This window comes from Jaculus jaculus, chromosome 6, assembly GCF_020740685.1.
Source record: "Jaculus jaculus isolate mJacJac1 chromosome 6, mJacJac1.mat.Y.cur, whole genome shotgun sequence".
Classification (NCBI taxonomy): Eukaryota; Metazoa; Chordata; class Mammalia; order Rodentia; family Dipodidae; genus Jaculus; species Jaculus jaculus.
Genome location: NC_059107.1, coordinates 43,832,659 through 43,854,004, shown reverse-complemented (window position 1 = coordinate 43,854,004; position 21,346 = coordinate 43,832,659). Strand labels below are relative to the sequence as shown.

The 21,346-nt window shown below is 45.9% G+C and overlaps 1 pseudogene; it reads left to right on the top strand.

Annotated features, from left to right (window-relative positions):
* The first annotated feature begins 227 nt into the window (after positions 1-227).
* On the top strand, positions 228-581 carry LOC101613814 (annotated as a pseudogene).
* Positions 582-21,346: the final 20,765 nt, after the last annotated feature.

Sequence of the window (21,346 nt, the reverse complement as noted above, 5' to 3'; positions counted from 1 at the left end):
GTGAAGGTAGGAGTATCTCAAGTTCAAAGTCATTCTCAGCTACAATAGCAAGTTAGAGTTTAGCCTGGGATACATATGACTTTGTCCATCCCCCACCAATAAAAGAATTATCACATTGTATTCCCTAAACATGCATAATGGTGTCAAAAGGAAAATTGGGCTAGCGGCCTGGAACTCACTGGGGTAGGCAGCTCTGTGGAATCCAGATAGAATTTCATGAGAGCATAATGGATGGAGAAGAGAAAACCTATGGCGCAGTGAAGGCCCTGATGTCATGAATGTCGAATTAATATCTTCTGCTGGTCACGCATTTGTTGTAAAAAGAGAACGTCCACTAACGTCGGGAACAATAAAAGCCATGTTGGGTTGGCCGGGTCAGTTTGCGGGATGAAACCAGTGAGGTCAGTTTTAGGGATCCCTCCACACGTGCCATCAAAAGTATGCGTGTGTTTTACCTACAAGGTTCGCTACACTGACAGCTCTGCCGAGATTCCCGAATTCCCAATTGCACCTGAAATTGCACTGGAACTGCTGATGGCTGCCAACTTCCTAGACTGTTAAATAAAATAAATTATAATAAACTGTTAAATTTTTCAGTATTTAATACCTGTAGTTCAGTTAGAATTTTTTTCATATGTACCATGTTGCCTGTGAGCAATTGAACTATAAGTTCATTGCAAAGCAGATTAACTTCTGCTCTTTTGTATAGCAATCAGAGCTGAACTTTGTTTGCTATATCAACAAATCAAGGATGTTTTCACAAACTGAGAAATAAACAAATATGCCATTTTAAAAAGAAAAGTAAAATTGGGGGCTATCTGTACAATATCTCTGAATCCTGTTTAATAAAACCTGTCATACATTCCTCTCCGGGCCTTACGGATGTCTTGCTTTCAGCCTGGGATAGAAATGCCTTAGTGCCCTGTGGGCAAGGTCTCACTGGCACAGACCCGCTCCCCTCCCAGTTCAGTTGAGACTACAATAATGTGAAAATGTCTCAAAAACAAGGAAATCTACCAGAATGCCCTTCTCTTGTTCTTCTTTCCAGCTACTAAATTTCTGCAATATATGTGACTGCAATTATTTGTAAGATGCTTTGAAATTTAAAGGTAAGTCACAAAAAGAAAAAAAAGGAAAGGAAAGTAAGGGACTTCCTTTTCCAGGAGGGCTGCTCTTGGCCAAGCCCCTCTCTGCCCAGGTGGCTGCACGGGGGGGGGGGGGCAGGGGGAAGAGGGCAGAGTCAGGCAGTAAACCACTTGATTTATCTCTGGTTTACATGTTGTCACAAATGTGAAGTTGTTTAGCATGCTTGTATCTTTCTCTTCAACTACCGCCCCTCCCTTTAGGGAGGGTCCCACTCTAGTCCAGGCTGACCTGGAGTTCACTATGGAGTCTCAGATCCCCAGCTTGCTATGTAGTTGAGGGTGGGGATTAAACCCAGGACATCATGTGTGTTAGGCATACTATATCTTCAGCTCTCCTCAACCATCATGTATAATTTTTAAAAGTATTTATTTGTTTGAGAAAAAGAAAGAGAGAATGGATGCTCCAGGGCCTCCTGCCACTGCAAATGAACTCCAGATACATGTGCTGCTTTGTGCATCTGGCTTTTCACCAGTACTGGGGACTCAAACTTGGGCCGTCAGGCTGTGTAAGCAAGTCCTTTAAATCTCTGAACTATCTCCCTACTCCTCTAATTTTTTTTTTTTTTTTGAGGTAGGGTCTCAGTCTAGCTCAGGCTAGCCTGGAATTCACTATGTAGTCTTAGGCTGGCCTCAAACTCACAGCGTTCCTCCTACCTCTGCCTCCTAAGTGTTGAGATTAAAAGCATGTGCCACCACACCCTGCTTAATTTTTTTTTTTTTTTAATAATTGTGGTAAAACACATAGCATACACTTTACCTTAGCTATGGTTCTTTTCTTTCTTGTTGTTGCTTGTTTTGGTTTTGAGGTAAGGTCTCACTCTAGTCCAGGCTGACCTGGAACTCACTCTGTAGCCCCATTCTGGCCTCGAACTCACAGTGATCCTTGTATCTCAGCCTCCGGAGTGTTGGGAGTAAAGGTGTGCTCCACCATGCTTGGCTACCTCAGCCGTGTTTCAGAGAGCACCTCAGTGGCATTTAGTACATTCACATTTGTACAGTCATCAGCATCTTCCATCCACTGTCCTCTTTCAACTTCTTTTTTCTTTTTATTTGATCATTTCATATCAGTTATACATGTTACATTTTATGAAATTGGACTATTTTACAATGTTTGTCACTAGAACAATCAGTTCTTATACTCTTCCCTTTCCCAGAGGAAGAAAAGATTGACCCCTCCCTCTGCTGTAAGAATTTATACTTTCTTGAGTTTTCTATTTTTTAAAAAAAAAATTTATTAGTTTTGTACTCAGTGTATACAGTCAAGTTGGTACCATCGTTAGCCTCCTCCCTATCCTCCCCTCTCCGCAGGGACCCTCCTCATTGGGGAATATGGGTCATGCCTTGTGGGGTTAGCTATCAGTTATGGGAGGGAGGTGATGTCTCTGTGTATCATGACCCAACGTGTGGCTCTGACATTCTTTTCATCCCCTCTTCCACAAATTTCCATGAGCCATGTTGGATTCATTTTAGGTCTGCTTCAGTGATGAGGTCTTGGGAGCCTCTGTGTCTCTGAATATCTGGTTTGATAGGAGTTGAGTATTCTCTGTGTCGATCTCCTTCATCCTTGTGCTGGTACCAGGTTCACCAAGAAAGCAGAACTCTTACTCATACAATAAGCAGAGCCAGTAGATTACCCACAGAATGGGAGAAAATATTTGCTGAATATTCAACTGACAGAGGCCTAATTTATAGAATCTACAAAGAACTCAAAAACCTAAACAATAAAAAGTCAAACAATCCACTCACAAAATGGGGCAAAGAGCTGGACAGGCAGTTCTCAGAGAAAGAAATACAAATGGCAAACACACACTTAAGAAAATGTTCATCATCTCTAATCATTAAGGAAATGCAAATGAAAACAACTGTGAAATTCCACCTTACCCCAGTAAGGATAGCAAACATTAAAAAATCAAATGAAAATAAATGCTGGTGAGGATGTGGAGAAATAGGAACCCTCATCCTCTGTTGGTGGGAATGTAAGATGGTACAACCTTGGGCTGGAGAGCTGGCTTAGCGGTTAAGGCATTTGCCTGTAAAACCAAAGGTCTCCGGTTCGAGGCTCGGTTCCCCAGGTCCCACGTTAGCCAGATGCACAAGGGGGCGCACGCGTCTGGAGTTCGTTTGCAGAGGCTAGAAGCCCTGGTGCGCCCATTCTCTCTCTCTCTCCTTCTATCTGTCTTTCTCTCTGTGTCTATCGCTCTCAAATAAATAAATAAATTAATTAATTTAAAAAATATTAAAAAAAGATGGTACAACCACTTTGGAAGGCAACATGGAGACTCCTAGAAAGGTTGACTATAGAGTTACCAACAGAGCCGGTTATTCCCTTACTGGGCATGTACCCTAAAAGCGCCACGCCTCAGTTCAGAGAGATTTGCTCACCCATGTTTATAGCTACTCAATTCATAATGGCTAAGAGCTGGAATCAAACCAGATGTCCATCATTATATGAATAGATAATCAAGATGTGGTATATCTACATGATGGAATTCTATACAACAGTTAGGAAAAATGACACAATGAAATTTGAAGAAAAATGGTTGAACCTGGAACAGCTCATTCGCAGTGACGTCACCCAATCACAGAAAGATAATCACCGCATAGTATTACTCATCTACAGCTCCTAACCTGAATCTACCTGAGATGCCACCATACCCAGCAAGCATCTCAAGGACTGGACAATAGGGTAGGTGGGGAGGGAGAGGAGGGTAAGGATGAGGGTGGGAGACACAAAACTGGACCCAAATGGCAATGATACCATAAAATTCTACATCCTAAAAGACAGACTAAATGGTTGAACCTTCACCAGCCCCTTAGAACACCTGAATGACAAGGCCCTGGAGAGGGTACAATGAAGACTGACCTTAATCTTCTCCTGTTTCTGTTTCTTTTTTTTTTTTTTCTTTCTTTCTCTCTCTCTCTCTTTCCCTCTTCTCTGTCTCTTTTATATTGCTTATCTTTTTCTTCCTTCTTTTCTTGGGGACTGGCCTGTAACTCCCAGGACCAGCTATCATCCACTATGAGTTCTTGATCAGAGAGACCTACAAGGTTTCCCAAAAGAAGACAAATTTCTGTCAGAGTACTTGATGGCCCACCAAAGGTTAGTGGTAAGACCCTACTGCTGATGACACCATATGCTGATGGTACGGAACATGGAGTGACATGGTTGGAAGCTGGAAGAGAGTCAGTCCCCAGACAGTCAGCGCGTCTAGTGCCAGAGGGTGCTACATGAGCAACTGGGGGAAGATGACCAATATCTGTCCAAGCAGCTCATGGTCTCACCTACTTAGCAGCAAATAACCTGTTGTGATGCCCACACAAGTGCAATAGTGGCACACAGCCATGGTGGGAAAACAACTCCTCTTGATTTGGCTAGCTGATCTGCTCAGTGGAACGGATCCCAAAGGTGGAGCTGGGAATCAAGTCAGAACCATATCCAAAACGAGCCTACTTTCCATTACCAAGCTCCCACAAATCACAGGCTACAAGAGTGCCTACACCTATTAAATTCTCTCTAAAAAACAAAGGTTTATTTATCATTTATCTGTCACCAACTTCACTCTCTGTTGGAGAATTTGCTTTTCTTTTTCAGATGGATGCAGATTCTAATGACAGAACCAGCCCATCACGCCTCAAAAGGGCCCCAGCTGAAACGAAGAATAATTGGGAAAATGAGTAAGAGTGCTACTTTCTTGGTGAATCTTTTTTTTTTTTTTTTTTCAAGGTAGTGTCTCACTCTGGTTCAGGCTGACCTGGAATTCACTATGAAGTCTCAGGGTGGCCTCAAACTCTCGGCAATCATCCTACCTCTGCCTCCTGAGTGCTGGGATTAAAGGCATGTGCCACCACGCCCGGCTTCTTGGTGAATCTTTCAACTTCTTAAACAAATTCCAAACTTGATAAACATTAACCCTTGATTCCCCTTCCCCTGGAAACTACTGTTCTATTTTCTGCTTCCATGAATTTGACCACTTTGGGTATCTCGTATAAGTAGAATCATACCACATTTGTCAAAAGCATTTTTCAAAGCTTTCTGAGGCTGGGGTTCTAGTGGTAGAGTACTTGCCTAGCAAGTGTAAAGGCTCAATTTCCTTCCTGAGCACTACGAAGAAAAGATCTCTGAGAACAAAGACTAAGATGGCCATTCACTTTCATTTTAAACATATTGCTTGTTTACTTGTCCGTGTGATGTTTGTGGTGCCCTCAGAGCACGTGGGTGGGTGCCTGTGCCAGGTGAGATAAGCAGTTCTTTTTGTAAACTTTTAAAAATTATTTTTTTGATATTTTTATTTATTTATTATGGAGAGAGGGCGGGGGAGAGGGAGAGAATGGGCATGCTAGATCCTCTAGCTGATGCCAACCAACTCTAGACGCATGCACCACCTTGTGCATCTGGCTTGCATGGGTTCTGGGGAATTGAACCTGGGTGCTTTAGCTCTGTAGGCAAGTGTCTTAACTGCTAAGCCATCTCTCCAGTCCAGGATGAGCAGTTCTTAAGAAGCACTGGTGGGGTTTGAAGATGACAGGGGAGTAAGGTGGAGATAACCAGGAAAAGCAGAGAGGAAAGAATGACAGCAAGAAGTGCTCTGAAGCCGGGCGTGGTGGCGCATGCCTTTAATCCCAGCACTCGGGAGGCAGAGGTAGGAGGATTGCCTTCAAGGCCACCCTGAGACTATGTAGTGAATTCCAGGCCAGCCTGAGCTAGAACAAGACCCTACCTCGAAAACAAAAAGAAGGCTCTGAAGGTGGCGACAGAGGCTGGCTGTTTGTGGAATGAATGGAGGGGGTCCCAGGGAGGGCAGAAGAGGAGCAGTTGGGGGTGGGGTCCGGACAGAGGGAGTGAGGCACAGAGCCCGAGGAGAGAGAGATAGCTTGGCATGTGTTCACATACATGTTTGCCCTGTGCAGGGAGCTGGCAGGCCTGGGGCACCAGGGATTACATTCTAGGTGCAGTGCAGAGTTGGAAGCCATGGTGCCCAAGGCTCTTTTCCTTGCCCAGCTGGAGAGGAGGGAAGAACAGTTCCAAGCTGTGGTCGAGTGCCCAGTGGAGACTAAGGAGCATCCACGAGGGACACAGCACTTGGGTGACCTCCAGGGCCAAGGACTCGGAGGAGCCTCATTTCTTAGATAACAAGGCTAAGCACAGAAGAGTGCTGCCTCTCACACAGCCAGAAATAGCTCACCGCCAAGGCCATGCCTGGAGTCCCTGTGTTGCCTCTCTGCCCACCACTGGGCAGCTGTGGGCACACAAGTGTAGTGCCAGGAGCACGGAAGGGACCGTGTTGGTATCTGCAATTTTGCAGGAGTGGAGCAGCCTTCAGAGCAAGGGACTGCCTGCTCAAGGCTGGAGGGAGAGTCAGTGATTCCATAAACAGAAATGAGCAAAAGGGCCTGAACCTCCATACTTTCCCAGTCCAGGGAAAGGAGGCTTTTTATAATCCCCCTGCACACTGGAAGAAAGTGGGGTGTACACCCGAGCAAGGGACACAGGATCCACTCCAAAGGTGGACAGTCACTGTCCTGTCTCCAGAGAATGAACTTTCTAGTGCTTCTTTCTGAGGTTTAGCTCTATTTTTATTTTTTAAACTGTTTTGGTTTTTTTTTGAGGTAGGGTCATGCTCTAGCCCAGGCTGACCTGGAATTCACTGTGTAGTCTCAGGGTGGCCTCGAACTCATGGCGATCCTCCTACCTCTGCCTCCCGAGTGCTGGGATTAAAGACGTATGTCACCATGCCCAGCTCCGAGGCCTAGTTCTGACCTAACTTCTAGTCACTGACATGCTACATCCAGCTTTTCTTTCCATAATCACATATTTTCTGAATCTATCACAAAACCACTATGATCACAATTTTTGAGGTTTGTCTAATTTTCTACCAAATTAAGGGGCCATTGTTCTTAAAACTCCCCTAGTCACCAGCTGCCTCTAAAACATGGAGTCAATGCTATTAAATAACGAGAAAGGCACTGAGGACAATATTGCCTGAAGTTTCTTCCTGTGCCCTGAAGTGGCTCTGGGTGCTTGAGGAGGCTGGCCACAGGATGGGGAAGATGGGTGTGTCTGCATTTGTAAGTGAGCTGTTTCTTCTGTCCCAACCAATGTGCGGGTAGGGGGTACTGCAGGGTAGAGAGGTGCCCCATATACCATCCCCAAAATAAAAGGTGCAGGTGTACAAATGAGAGTGGGATGTAGTGGTGGGCAGCAGCTCTGCCTGACATCTCCCCTCAGTTTCTGTGGAGCAATGCCCTTCTAGAGGGTTCCCTGCAACCCCTCCTTGGATCATACCCTTTAACTTCCCTGGGAGAGTCCAGGATGTAGAGAACTCTTTGATCGTTTTCATCTGACCTCATTTGAATCGATAACTGCAGGAGCCAGCCCAGGCATGTGAAGACAAAGGCTTGTGGTGGGCTTGCGGTCGCTGTGATCATGCTAGATAGAGTCAGACAACGGTTGCCCTGGCAAGCAGCCCCGAGCACATGTTGGGCGGGAAGAGCGCAGCAGATAGATGTCCTGGGCTCTGGGGTGGGCCTGGGTCCCGGGAGCCGGAGCTGGAGCCTGCTCAGCCTCCTTTTGGCTAAAAAGTGTGCTTCCATGGAAAACCAAGACAACAACTGCAGCAGCTACACTGAGGAGAAGACCTAGGACCCGTTCTTCACAGGCACCTCCAAGTCTAAACTTCCCCTGGCTATAAAGGAGGTGTGGTGACCTCCCAGAAAAGGCTATTTTACTGTCCTCACCCTCACTTCTTGTCCATCTATTGACCCCCACCCTTTGTTGCCATGTCTGACTGGTAGGCTGTGTGGCACAGCGGGCATCTTCCAGCATCTCCAAAGACACCACATGGAGCAGCTGCAGCCTCTGCCCCTCCAGGAGGGACACAAAGCATCATTTGGTCACGAACAGAAGCTCTTACCTGAATGTGGTCACCTCTTACAGAGCTCGAGAAGAAAAACATCCAAGACAGTGGCCCTGCGCCCTAACAAATCTGCAGACCAAGAAGGCTGAAGCACCTTTGTTTTCAGAAAGTGTCATTTCTCTTTATGCCAGTGTACCCTCAAAAACCTGGGAGGAAATGTGGTGTGGTGGGGGAGCTCTATGCTAGCAACAAGGGGGCTGTGCTGTCTTTCTAGCACTTGCCAGAAGGTCCACTTGGGCTTGTGCTGCAGGAATGAGGTGATCACCCCTACACTCTGGCCAGCTGGTGACTCTTCTCCATCTGGGTGATGGAGCTGCAAAACCGATGTGCTCATCCTAACAGTGGACGCCCCACGCCCTGCTCCCCGCATACAAAGAACAACTATGAATGTGGACTTTCTTGTAAACAACAGATGATTCTGAGAATCCATGACTTGTATAACCCAGGAAACAGGAACCATAGCTTGATCTCTACACAATGGTCAATGCATAAGGATAATACTAAAATTGCCACCTATAGGGCTGGAGAAATGGCTTAGCAGTTAAGGCACTTGCCTGTGAAGCCTAAAGACCCAGGTTTGATTCTCCAGGTTCCATGTAAACCAGATGCACAAGGTGGCGCGTGTGTCTGGAGTTCGTTTGCAATGGCTAGAGGCCCTGACATGCTCATTCTCTCTCTCTCTCTCTTTCTCTCTCTCTCTCTCTCTGTCTCAAAAAGTAAATAAAATAAAAAAATGGCCGCCAACAGACCTTTAACCCAGCAAGGGTAATGAGAGAATTAGATGAATTACTTGAGCCTGGTCACATGGAAAGAACCCCAATGCACCATCTTTCTTTTTTCCCTCTCTCTCTCTCTCTCTCTCTCTCTCTCTTTGGTTGAGAGACAGAGGCAGAAGAGAATGGGTGTACCAGGGTTTCTAGCCACTGCAAATGAACTTCAGACTTGTGTGCCACCATGTGCACCTGACTTACATGGGTTCTGGGGAATTGAACCTGGGTCCTTAGGCTTCACAGGCAAGCACTTTAACAGCTAAACCATCTCTATAGCCCCCAATGCACCATCTTAATCTTCTCAGTGTAGATGCCTTCTTGTGCCTCTGCTGGGAGTGGAGAAAGCTGCCTTAAAGTGGCATGGGAGAAAGTTTATTCCTAGGAAAAACAAGGTAAGTGTGGCTGTTGTGGCACACACCTATAATCCCAGCACTCGGGAGGCTGAGGTAGGAGGGCTGCTATGAGTTCAAGACTAGCCTAGACTATGGATTGAGTTCCAGGTCAGCCTGGGCTAGAGTGGGACCCTACCTCAAAAACTAACCAAAGAAGAAAGAAAGAAAGAAAGAAAGAAAGAAAGAAAGAAAGAAACAAACAAAGAAAGAAAGAAAGATGGAAAGAAGAAAGAAAGAAAGAAAGAAAGATGGAAAGAAAGAAAGAAAGATGGAAAGAAAGAAAGAAAGAAAGAAAGAAAGAAGAAAATCCAGCCGGGTGTGGTAGCACATACCTTTAATCCCAGCACTCAGGAGGCAGAGGTAGGAGGATCACTGTGAGTTTGAGGCCACCCTGAGACAAGAATGAGAACCTACCTCAAAAAACAAAACAAAAAAAAAAAAAAAAAAGAAAGAAAGAAAAAGAAAAAGAAAATCTATCACAACTGATTCTACGCCCTGTCAAGGAGACAGCCAACATAAACCATCAGAGCAGGTAAAAAGCACATCACCAAGCACACAGCAAGTGGCCAGTAGATGTAGGCAGTGGCAGATAAGGAACAATATGTGGTCATAGGGCCAATTTTTTTTTTTTTCCTTGAGATAGAGTTTCATTCTACCTTGACTGACCTAGAACTCACTTTGTAGTCTCAGGCTGGCCTTGAATTCACAGTGATCCTGTTGCCTCTGCCTCCTGAGTGCTAGGATTAAAGGCGTGCCTAGCATCATTTGGCCACCTTTTTTTTTTTCCTTCCAAGGATATTTCTCAACAGTAAAAGATGATTTCACTTCTGAAGCTAAAAGGTCTTTCTCCCCAGTGGCTCTCAAGATAGCTATGACATGTTAGAGCAATTGCTGGGATGAGCCTGTGCCATGCAGAGCCAAGGGGGCTCAGGTTCTACTCAAGTGTGATTCAAATAAGTGCAGGTGGGCTGGAGAGATGGTCCAGTGGTTAAGACACTTGCCTACAAAGCCTAACCATCCGGTTCAATTTCCCAGTACCAACATAAAGCCAGTGGCGTAGAGTGGTACATGCATCTGGAGTTTGTTTGTAGTGGCTGGAGGCCCTGCCCACCCATTCTCTCCATCTCATTCTGCTTGCAAATAACTAACTAACTTAAATTAGTTAATTAAAAATAAAGGGCTGGAGAGATGGCTTAGCGGTTAAGTGCTTGCCTGTGAAGCCTAAGGATCCCGGTTTGAGGCTCAATTCCCCAGGACCCACATTAGCCAGATGCACAAGGGGGTGCACGTGTCTGGAGTTCGTTTGCAGAGGCTGGAAGCCCTGGCGCGCCCATTCTCTCTCTCTCCCTCTATCTGTCTTTCTCTCTGTGTCTGTCACTCTTAAATAAATAAATAAATAAATAATAAATAGGTGCAGGTTAGAGCTGGGAAAGTGGAAGCAGAAAGATTAGAAGTTCAAGGTCATCCTCAGCTACACATTGCGTGGTGATCACCTTATCCCCTGAGCCATTTCCCTAGCCCATCAGCTACATACTGTATCTGAGACTAGTCTGGGCTGTTTAATCCCCTGTCTGAAAAAAAAAAAAAAAAACCAATAACAGAAGGCTTTTTTGTTTGTTTGTTTGTTTGTTTGTTTGTTTGTTTGAGGTAGGTGTTTTTGAGGCTGACCTGGAACTCACTCTGTAGTCTCAGGGTGGCCTCAAACTCACAGTGATCCTCCTGCCTCTGCCTCCTGAGTGCTGGGATTAAAGGCGTGCGCCACCACACTCAGCTTGATAGAAGGTTTTCGTGCTTGTGTGGCAAGCACCTTGCCATTTAGTCATCTCCCCAGTGTTTTTAATTAGGGTTGTGTATACTTGAAGTTTATAACTCTGTGTCATGAGAGATACATCGTCAAATGGTTACTGCAATGGGACAGGTTACTATATCTTTTCTTTCACAGAATTACTTTTTTTTTGAGACAAGGGCTGTTAAAATCTACTTATTTAACAAATATTCCCAAATGCAACACAATTTTACTAACTTGAGTCCTCACCTTGGACACTGTTCATCCTCTAGAGAGACATTCTATATCCTTTGACTGGCATTGTTCCATTTCCTCCCGCCACTGTGGTAAGCACTGTTTTGTTCACTGTGTGCTGAGCTCTTTTGGTTTTTAGATTTCATCTACACGATTATATATGCAATCTTTCCCCGTCTGCATCTCGCTTATTTCACTGAGTCTAATGTCCTCCAAGCCTACCTATGTTGTGGCAGATGAAGAACCTTCTTTCCTTTTTTCTTTTTTAATTTAATTAATTTATTTATTTGAGAGCGACAGACAGAGAAAGAGGCAGATAGATAGAGAATGTGTGCACCAGGGCCTCCAGCCACTGCAAGGTAACTCCAGATGTGTGCGCCCCCTTGTGCATCTGGCTTACGTGGGTTCTGGGGAATCGAGCCTTGAACCAGGGTCCTTAGGCTTCACAGGCAAGTGCTTAATTGCTAAGCCATCTCTCCAGCCCTTCTTTCCTTTTTTTTTTCCATATGTATTTACTTAATTGCAAACACAGAGAAAGAGAAAGAGAGAGAGAACAAGAATGGGAGCACCAGGGCTTCTTGCCACTGCAAATAAACTCTGTCTGGATGCCCATGACCCCTGGTACACCTGGCATTACATGGATATTGGGGAATCAAACCTAGGCTATCAGGCATTGCAAGCAAGTGCCTTTAGTCATTGAGCAATCTCCCCAGCCCAGAATCTTCTTTTTTTATAGTGCAATAATATTTCACTTGGTATATACATCACATTTTCTTTATCCATTCATTTGTCAACTGACACCTAGGTTGTTTCCCTATGGTGCTGTGATGACCAGAGAGCAGTCATCCTTATGACCTTTGCTATATGCCCACAAGAGGGATTCCTGAGTTCTACGGTAATTCGATTAGTAATATCTTAAGGAACCTCCATACTGTTTTCCATAATGGCTATACCAATCCATATTCCCACAAAATAGCATGTTTGGGTTCCCTTTTCTCTGTATCCTCAGCAACATTTATCTCCCATCTTTTTAGTATAGCCATCCTAAGTGTATGAGGTAATATTTTGTGTTGGTTTCTTAAATATATTTTATTTATTTGAGATAGAGAAAGAGGCAGATGAGAGAGAGAGAGAGAGAGAGAGAGAGAGAGAGAGAGAGAGGAGAGAGAGGGAGAATGAAACTTCCTTAGGCTTTGCAGGTAAGTGCCATAATCACCGAGCCATCTCTCTAGCTTCTTATGTTGGTTTCGATTTACATTTCTCTGGTGATCAGTAATGATAAGAATTTCTTCATACACCTGTTGGCCATTTCTATGTCTTCTTTTAAAAGTATGTTTTTGTTTGTTTGCTTGTTGTTTCGTTTTTCTAGGCAGGGTCTCACTCTAGCTCAGGCTGACCTGGAATTCACTATGTAGTCTCAGGGTGGCCTTGAACTCACAGCCATCCTCCTGCCTTTGCCTCCCAAGTGCTGGGATTAGAGGTGTGAGCTACCATGCCTGGCTAAAAGTACTTTTCTTCATTTTTAAATGTTTTTGTTGCTGCTAGGGAGTACTCACTAGTTATTAGATATGTGTTGGGCAAATATTTTTTTTCCCAGTCCATAGGCTGTCTTTTCATTTTTTTGTTTGTTTCCTTGGCTGTCTGTGCAGAAGTTCTTTTAGTTTCATGCAGTACCGTTCATCTCCTTTCACTCTGATAACCTGAGTTTGTGGTGTCATGTCCAAAAGTTCGTTGTCAAACCCAGTGTCCAGGAGCCTATCCCTGATGTTTTCTTTCATGAGTTGTGTGGGTTTTAGGTCTCTTGTTCATTTTCTTTCTTGGGGGAGTGGGGTCTAGTATGTGTGGTTGAAGGACTCAGGATCCAGATGGGCACCATGACAGGCTTCAGAGTCCTCAGTAGGCCTAAGTTTCTGTTTCCCGGCAAGATCTAAGTTTTTATTTTCCGGTAAGGGTGGGCTTAACAGTTACTGGAAACTGATTATGCGATACATTCCTGTAGTCCTAGATAAATTCAATTCCCCTAGCCCCACCCGCCAACTTTGCCCGCCAAAATCCTAAGCCAATCAGAAGAGTACACTGTTTAAATCAACCAATCATGTCCTCATCCCCTTCTATGTTCAAATCCCTATAAAAACCTACCCTCCTGCTACTCAGGGCTCTTGTGTGGATCTACCTGCGTTAGTGAAGTCAAGAGACTGAGCTTAAGCCCGAAATAAAGCTCCTTGTCCTTGTAAACGTGTTTGGTTCTCCTTGGTGGTCACTGGGGGTGCCGAGAACTGGGCATAACAGTGGTAAGGTCTGTGTGTGTAGCATGCGTGGTGTGGTGTGTGGGGGGTGCATGTACGCGTGTGTGCAAATGCTTGTCTGTGCTGTGTCTGTAGTTCCCACCACTCAGGAGGCTGAAGTGGGCACACTTAAGCCCAGGAGTTCAACACTAGCCTCGACAACACAACAAGATCAAAACTCAGAAGAAAGTAGCTGGGTGTGGTGGCGCACGCCTTCAATGCCAACACTCGGGAGGCACAGGTAGGAGGATGCCCATGAGTTCAAGGCCATTGTGAGACCACTTAGTGAATTCCAGGTCAGCCTGGATTAGACTGAAACACTACCTGGAAAAACATAATTAAAAAAAAAATAAAGAAAAGAAAAGAAAAGAGAAAGTAAATAATAAACTGGTGAGTGAGTGAGTTACATTTCTCCATTTCTGAAAGTTTTACTTCTGCTGGGATCCACTGATGAGAAAGATGAGACATCATGATGAGGAAGTGAGAATCCAGAGTTCAGAACATCACCAGCCGGCTGGGGGCTGGGCAAAGTAGAAAGCAAAGATCATATTCAAGGAGAGAAAGAGAGAGGGAGAGAGAGGGAGTGAAAGTTCTGTGATGCCAGAACTGTGGGTTCTCATGATAAGAAATTAAACTCTATAATTGAGGCTGGAGAGATGGCTTAGCAGTTAAGGCACTTGCCTGCAAAACTCAAAGGACCCAGATTCGATTCCCCAGATGCGTGTAAGCCAGATGCACAAGGTGGCACATGTGTTTGGAATTTGTTTGCACTGGCTGGAGACCCTGGTGTACCCATTTTCTTTCTCTCTCTCTCAAATAAGTAAATAAAGTATATTTTAAATAAATAAATAAAAATTTAAAAAAAATGTTGTGCCAGGTGTGGTGGTGCACCCCTTTAATTCTAACACTTGAGAGGCAGAGGTAGGAGGATTGCCATGAGAATGAGACTACATAGTGAATTCCATGTCAGCCTGGGCTAGAGTGAGACCTTACCTTGAAAAACAAAAAAAAAAAAAAAAAAAAAAGGAAAAAGGTTAAAGATGGACCTGGGGATATTGCTGAAGACTCCACACACTTGGGCTGCAAGGCCACTGAGAAATCCTGCTGGAACAGAGCTGATAACCTCCTCCATGTAGACCAGCTGACAGAAAGCTGAAAAAAAACATTCTGCCTGCAGAAGAAAAACCAAAGTCCCAATAAAACTTTATTTACAACTTTAAAAAAAAAAGGGCCCAGAGCAGAAACATTAGGCTGCTGACTTTGAAGGTGGAGGATGGGACACGAACCTGGAAGCACAAGAAGCCTGTAGTAGGTAGCAAGGCAAAGAAACAGAACCCCCTAGAGACTCCAGAAGCTGTGCGGCCCTGCTGACACCTTGATTAGGACTGCTGATCTCCAGAACTGTAAGATGCTTGGTCCTTTCCTGGATGCAAAGCATGAACAGGTGGAGAACTGCTGACTGACAAGTCCATTCGAAGATGTTTGCAAGCAGTGCCTGCCAACAATTATTGAAGGGACAAGTTCTTCGGGGACTTCAGACAGATTCAGCCGAATACTGAGGCACATCCTGACCCAGAGGAGCTACTACCCACTGTACCCACCCCACGAGGACATGGCCATAGACTATGAGAACTGCTATGCTTATGCACAGTTACTGGTCACCCCTGATGTCTTCATAGTCCCGTCACAGCTAAGGTACTTTGTAAAGGACATCTTTGGCTGTGTCTGCATGAATCCAGGGCGACTCACCAAAGGTCAGGTGGGCGGCACCTTTGGCCGCCTCTACCTCAAGAGGCAGCCCAGGGCTGTGGGTGGCCAGGAGAGACGGAGCCTGAGTGTTGCTGCTCAGGTGGTCAGGATTTGAATCTTCACCGCGCCCACCCAGTTGTGCAGCTCTCCCAGCCACCAAGAGCCCATGCAAAGCTTTGAGAACCTTCTCTTTTCAGATGGCAGTGACTTTGGGATGACTCAGAAGGTATCGCAGTGCTGGAAAGAAGTGACTGGAGTACTGAGTAACATCTCTATCACACCTTCCAAGGCTCAGGGTCTAATGTGGAAGAGGTGGTGGAAAGAATGTAAGAGCCAAAGGAAGGGTAGGACTCCTTACAACGTGCTCCTCCAGACATAAAATGGCCTGGATATCCATGACCTCATAGTGCCTGACACTACCTACACAAGACCATCATAAGAGGAGGAAAAGATCATGACATCAACATAAAAGAGAGACTGATTGAGAGGGGGATGGGATATTATGGAGAATGGAGTTTCAAAGGGGAAAGTGTGACGAGGAAGATATTACCATGGGATACTTTTTATAATCATGGAAAATGTTTATAAAAATTGAGAAAAAAAAAAGGGACCTATGGAGATGGCTCAACAGTTAAAGGCACTTGCTTGCAAAGCCTGCTGGCCTGGGTTCAGTACCTTAACCACCCATGTAAAGCTGGACAGGCATTTGTTTGCAGTAGGAAGAGCCCCTAGCACCCCCCACCACACACACAAACACACACACACTCATGCATGTGCAAATAAATAAATGTTTTAGGGGATTTTTGTGTGTGTGGCATTTTCGAGGTAGGGTCTCACTTTAGCCCAGCTGACCTGGAGCTCACTCTGTAGCCCCAGGCTCACCTCAAATTTACAGTGATCCTCCTACCTCAATTTCCTGAGTGCTGGGATTAAAGACATCACTATCACACCTGGCAATAAATGTTTTTTTTGAGGTTGGGTTTTGCTCTAGCCCAGGCTGACCTGGAATTTACTATGTAGTCTCAGCCTGGCCTCAAACTCACAGTGATCTTCCCACCTCTGCCTCATGAGTATTGGGATTAAAGGTGTGCGCCACCACACCTGGTGGTAGAAAGCAATCTAGGATTAGAGGTGTGCTCTGCTAGGCCTTCCTGGAAAAGAGGTTGATTATTTTATTTTATTTTGTTTTGTTTTTTGGTCTCGCTTTAGCCTAGGCTCACCTGGAATTCACTATCTAGTCTCAGGGTGGCCTCAAACTCATGGTGATCCTTCTACTTCTGCCTCCCGAGTGCTGGGATTCAAGGCGTGCACCACCACGCCCGGCTGAAAAATGGTTCTTAACTGTGCTCAAGATATAACTCATGGGCTGGAGAGATGGCTTAGCGGTTAAGCGCTTGCCTGTGAAGCCTAAGGACCCCGGTTCGAGGCTCGGTTCCCCAGGTCCCACGTTAGCCAGATGCACATGGGGGCGCACACGTCTGGAGTTCATTTGCAGAGGCTGGAGGCCCTGGTGCACCCATTCTCTCTCTCTCCCTCTATCTGTCTTTCTCTCTGTGTCTGTCACTCTCAAATAAATAAATAAAAAATTAAAAAAAAGATATAACTCATACTATGAAGATAAGATTGGGAGCTGGTGATATAACTTAGTTGGTAGACTGCTTGCCTAGCGTGCTGGAAGCCCTGGGTTCCATCTCTGGCACCCTGGGTGTGGTAGAGGGCACCTATAAACCCAGAATTTATGAGGTGGAGGCAGGAGAATCAGAAATTCATGGTCATCCTTGTCTATGTAGAAGGAAGTTTGAGGCCAGTTTGGGACACATGAGACCCTGGCTCACAAAGGGGGTGGGCAGAGAGATATCTCAGCTGGCAAAGTGTTTGCTTTACAAGCATGAGGACCTGAGTTCAATCCCCAGTACCCACATAAAGAAATAAGTACAACATTTGGGAAGAAAAAGAAGTCTGGGCATGGCACATGCCTTTAATCCCAGCATTTGGGAGGCAGAGGTAGGAGAATCGCTGTGAGTTCAAGGCCACCCTGAGTATACATAGTGAATTCCAGGCCAGCCTGGGCTAGAGTGAGACCCTACCTCAAAAAAAAAAAAAAAAAAAAAAAAAGAATAAGAATGTAAGATCCAGAGAACTGGGCATGGTGCGGCATTCCTGTGATTCCAGTCCTCAGGAGACAGAGGCAGGAAGATCATGAGTTTGAGGCCAGCCTGGGGTTACATAAGGGGACATTGTCTCAAAAACCCAACAAACAAAAAAAGATATTTTGAGAACTGGAGAAATGACTTAACGGTTAAGGCACTTGGCTTAAGGAAGCCAAAGGACCCAGGTTTGATTCCTTAGTACCCACTTAAGCCAGACGCACAAGGGGGCGAATGCCTCTGGAGTTCGTTTGCAGTGGCTAGAGGCCCTGGCGTGCCCATTCTCTCTCTCTCTCTCCTCTCTATCTCTTTCTCTCTGCTTGCAAATAAATAAATTTAATTTAATTTAAAAAATTTGAAATATATATACACTTACATATACATACACATGCATACATATGTGTGTGTGTGTGTGTAGAAATAATGGCAGGAGAAATGATAACCTGGAGTCAGCCTTCCTCTCTTTGACACAGAAACAGTGTCGGCTGGTGTTTGGTTTTCACGAGGTAGGGTCTCGCTCTAGCCCAGGTGGACTTGGAGCTCACTATGCAGTCTCAGGCTGGCCTTGAATGCTCTGGATCCTCCGACCTCTGCCTCTCTAATGCTGGGATTAAAGGCATGCGCCACTGCACCCGACTGAGCTTTCCATTTCTGTGTCCCCTGAGGACGGCAGGAGTGAGTGTGCAGGACAGGGTCACAGCTTCCTTCTGGCCTCGCCTGGCGGTGCCCAGCCAGCAACTCTAGCCCAAGCTGCCAGCTTTTTAGACCCACAGGATGCTGAAGGATTCTGGGGAGGGGAGCGCTGGGGAAGACGGGTGTCTACTCTCAACCCACAGCGCCTCACATCTTTCCCTCTGAACTTTGCCCCCCCCCCCTTACCGCAGAGCCCTTCACAGTGAGAGGCCGCTAAGACTTCTTTCCAGGCCTTTCTACGTTCTCTTGTCCAGGGCTGGTTCTTAGAGCCATGCAAGTGCGGGCCTTGGCTGTGACAAGGCTTCCACAAGTGGCAACTCATGAGCTTGGGGACAGTGTCTATGCGGAATCTCCACGCCTGGAGCACATGTCCACAGTGAATATCTAAGCCATCGAGCTTGTAGCCTGGAGGGGTCAGAGAGAGGGGGTGTGTGGGGACCCCCACCAAGGGCGCCTGCAGGACCCTTGCTCTGGTTCATTCCCTTCATGAGAGGAGTCGGCTGTGGAAAGCTGCTCTGGTTTTTGCTCAGTTGCTTGCTTTCTGGCTCCAGGCTTGGGAACACTGGTCATTTGTATGAGTGGCAGGAAAGAGCCAGCGGGCTCCCAAAGGCCTCAGCTGGTAAGGAGGGTGCTGAAGGGGCCGCCCAAGAGCCCTCTTTGGTAATTTGTTCATGAGCAAGACCTGAGCCTGGAGTCCTTCTGGCTCTGTCCTGTCCGGGTTGCACCCTTGGTCCCTGTCCAGGGCCAGCTGGGCATATAGAAGGTTCCCTAGGAGAGGGCTTGGGGTGATGGATTCAGTTCTAGATGGGGATCAGGGGTGATGGTCTGCAGTTGGAAACGTATGGAGCTGGGTTCAGTGTTGCACTTTTGTTGTTCTAGCATTTGGGAGATGGAGGCAGTAAGATCAGGAGTTCAAGGCCATCCTTAGCTACACAGCAAGTTGGAAGCCAGCCTGGGCTATGTGAGACCCACTCTGTCTCTTAACAAAATAAGCAAATAAAAGCCGTGTGTGTGGAGGTGCATGCCTGTGTGGGAGGTAGAAGCAGGAGGAACAGCAGTTTAAAGCCATCCTCAGCAACATAGCAAACTGGAGGCCAGCCTGGGTTACATGAGACTGTGTCACAAACAAACAAACAAACAAACAACCAGGTGCCATGTCGACCATATTTCTGTTTCCCAGAATATAAGCACATAACTTCAGAGTTTTATCTGAGTCCATATACCATGTTATGTGACTAGGGAGACTCCAGGAACCAATGACTCACGTCCCTGAGGAGTGTCAGTGACGCATCAAGGAGGTTTCCCAAGAAGTGACAGAGGAGATCTCTTTGTCACCCACCACATGGAAAGGCCTGTGAACACAGGGCTGTTTCTCTCTTTCCCTTTGACTGGGTGATAGATTCAGATCAGATTCACAGCCCACAGGGGGCTGGGGACCTCTTTCTGAAAACAAGTTGCCCACTTCCTACAGGCAGAGACTGAACTCTGTGGGGGGATGGGGTGAGAGGCATCAGGATGAAAGGGGGGCCTGGTGTCAGAGCCCCGTGATCAGGCTGGGTGGGTGCCGCACCTGCAGGCTGCTTCCCACTGAAAAAGGGAGGGGAGGGCACCAGCACTGTTTGTAGATCTTTCTACTCAACCATTGTCAGTTGAGGCCCACCCCAGGGCCGAGAGGGAGATGCTTAACTGATGTCTCAGAAGAGGCACTCCAGGCTCACAGGTCACCAGTTCAACCAAGGTCAAGGTCAAGGTCAGGCGCTAGGCACCAGGCCTGCAGCGGCCTCGCACCTACCTCATAATGATTTCCATGGTAGATTTATGAACAAATTGCTCATATTTGGATATTTAAATTATTCCTTTTTTGACATTAACAATGATCAGAATCGTTAAAAAAGTTGTTTCTTTTTTTCCAAACTTTCATCACTCCTCCATTATAAAAGACATATATGATTGTAGCCGGGCGTGGTGGCGCACGCCTTTAATCCCAGCACTCAAGAGGCAGAGGTAGGAGGATCGCCATGAGTTCGAGGCCACCCTGAGACTCCATAGTGAATTCCAGGTCAGCCTGGGCTAGAGTGAAACCCTACCTCGAAAAACCAAAAAAAAAAAGAAAGAAAGAAATATATGATTGTAAAGACAACATTCCACAGTAGTAGTTCAAAGTCTGATTTTACACATTTAAAAAACTTATTTGCACGTATGTGTGTGTGTTTGGGGAGGCTTGCACGGGCCTCTTAGCACTGCAAACAAATGACAGATACTTGTGCCACTTTTTTTTTTATTTTTTTTTAATTTTATTTATTTGAGAGCGACAGACACAGAGAGAAAGACAGGTAGAGGGAGAGAGAGAGAATGGGCACGCCAGGGCTTCCAGCCTCTGCAAACGAACTCCAGACGCGTGCGCCCCCTTGTGCATCTGGCTAACGTGGGACCTGGGGAACCGAGCCTCGAACCGGGGTCCTTAGGCTTCACAGGCAAGCGTTTAACCGCTACGCCATCTCTCCAGCCCACTTGTGCCACTTTTTGCATCTGGTTTATGTGGGCATCTTGGGATTTGAACCTGGAGCAACAGGCTTGGGAAACAAGTGCCTTTAACTGCTGAGCCATCTTCCCAACCCCTGATTTTACACATCTCTGCAATATTCTGTATTAGATTTTTACACTTTAAGTTATTTTTATTTTAAAAAACATTTATTTATTTACTTGAGGGAGAGAGAGAGAGAATGAGGCAGATAGTGTGTATGAGTAGAATAGGTGTGCCTGGGCCTCTAGCCACTGCAGACACATGGGCCACCTTGTGCATCATGCTTACATAGGTACTGAGGAATCGAACCTGGGTCCTTAGGCTTCACAGGCAAGTAGTGCCTTAACCGCTAAGCCATCTGTTCAACCTGACTTTGAATTTTTGATCCTCCTGCCTCCACCTCCATCTCCACATGCTTAAGGCATGCTTCACCACACCTGGTTTATTTGGTGCTGGGGAATCAAACCTAGAATTTCATGCTTGCACAAAATGAGTTACACTTCCAACCTTTGGACTTTGACTTTGTTGTGTTATTTTAGGTATAATCTTGCTGTAGCCCAGGCTGACCTGGAATTCACTATGCAGTCTCAGGCTGGCTTCAAACTCACAGCGATCCTCCTACCTCGGCCTCCCAAGTGCTGGGATTAAAGGCGTGCGCCACCACACCTGGCTGTTCTTTGACTTTTAAAAGCAGAAATGGAAATACC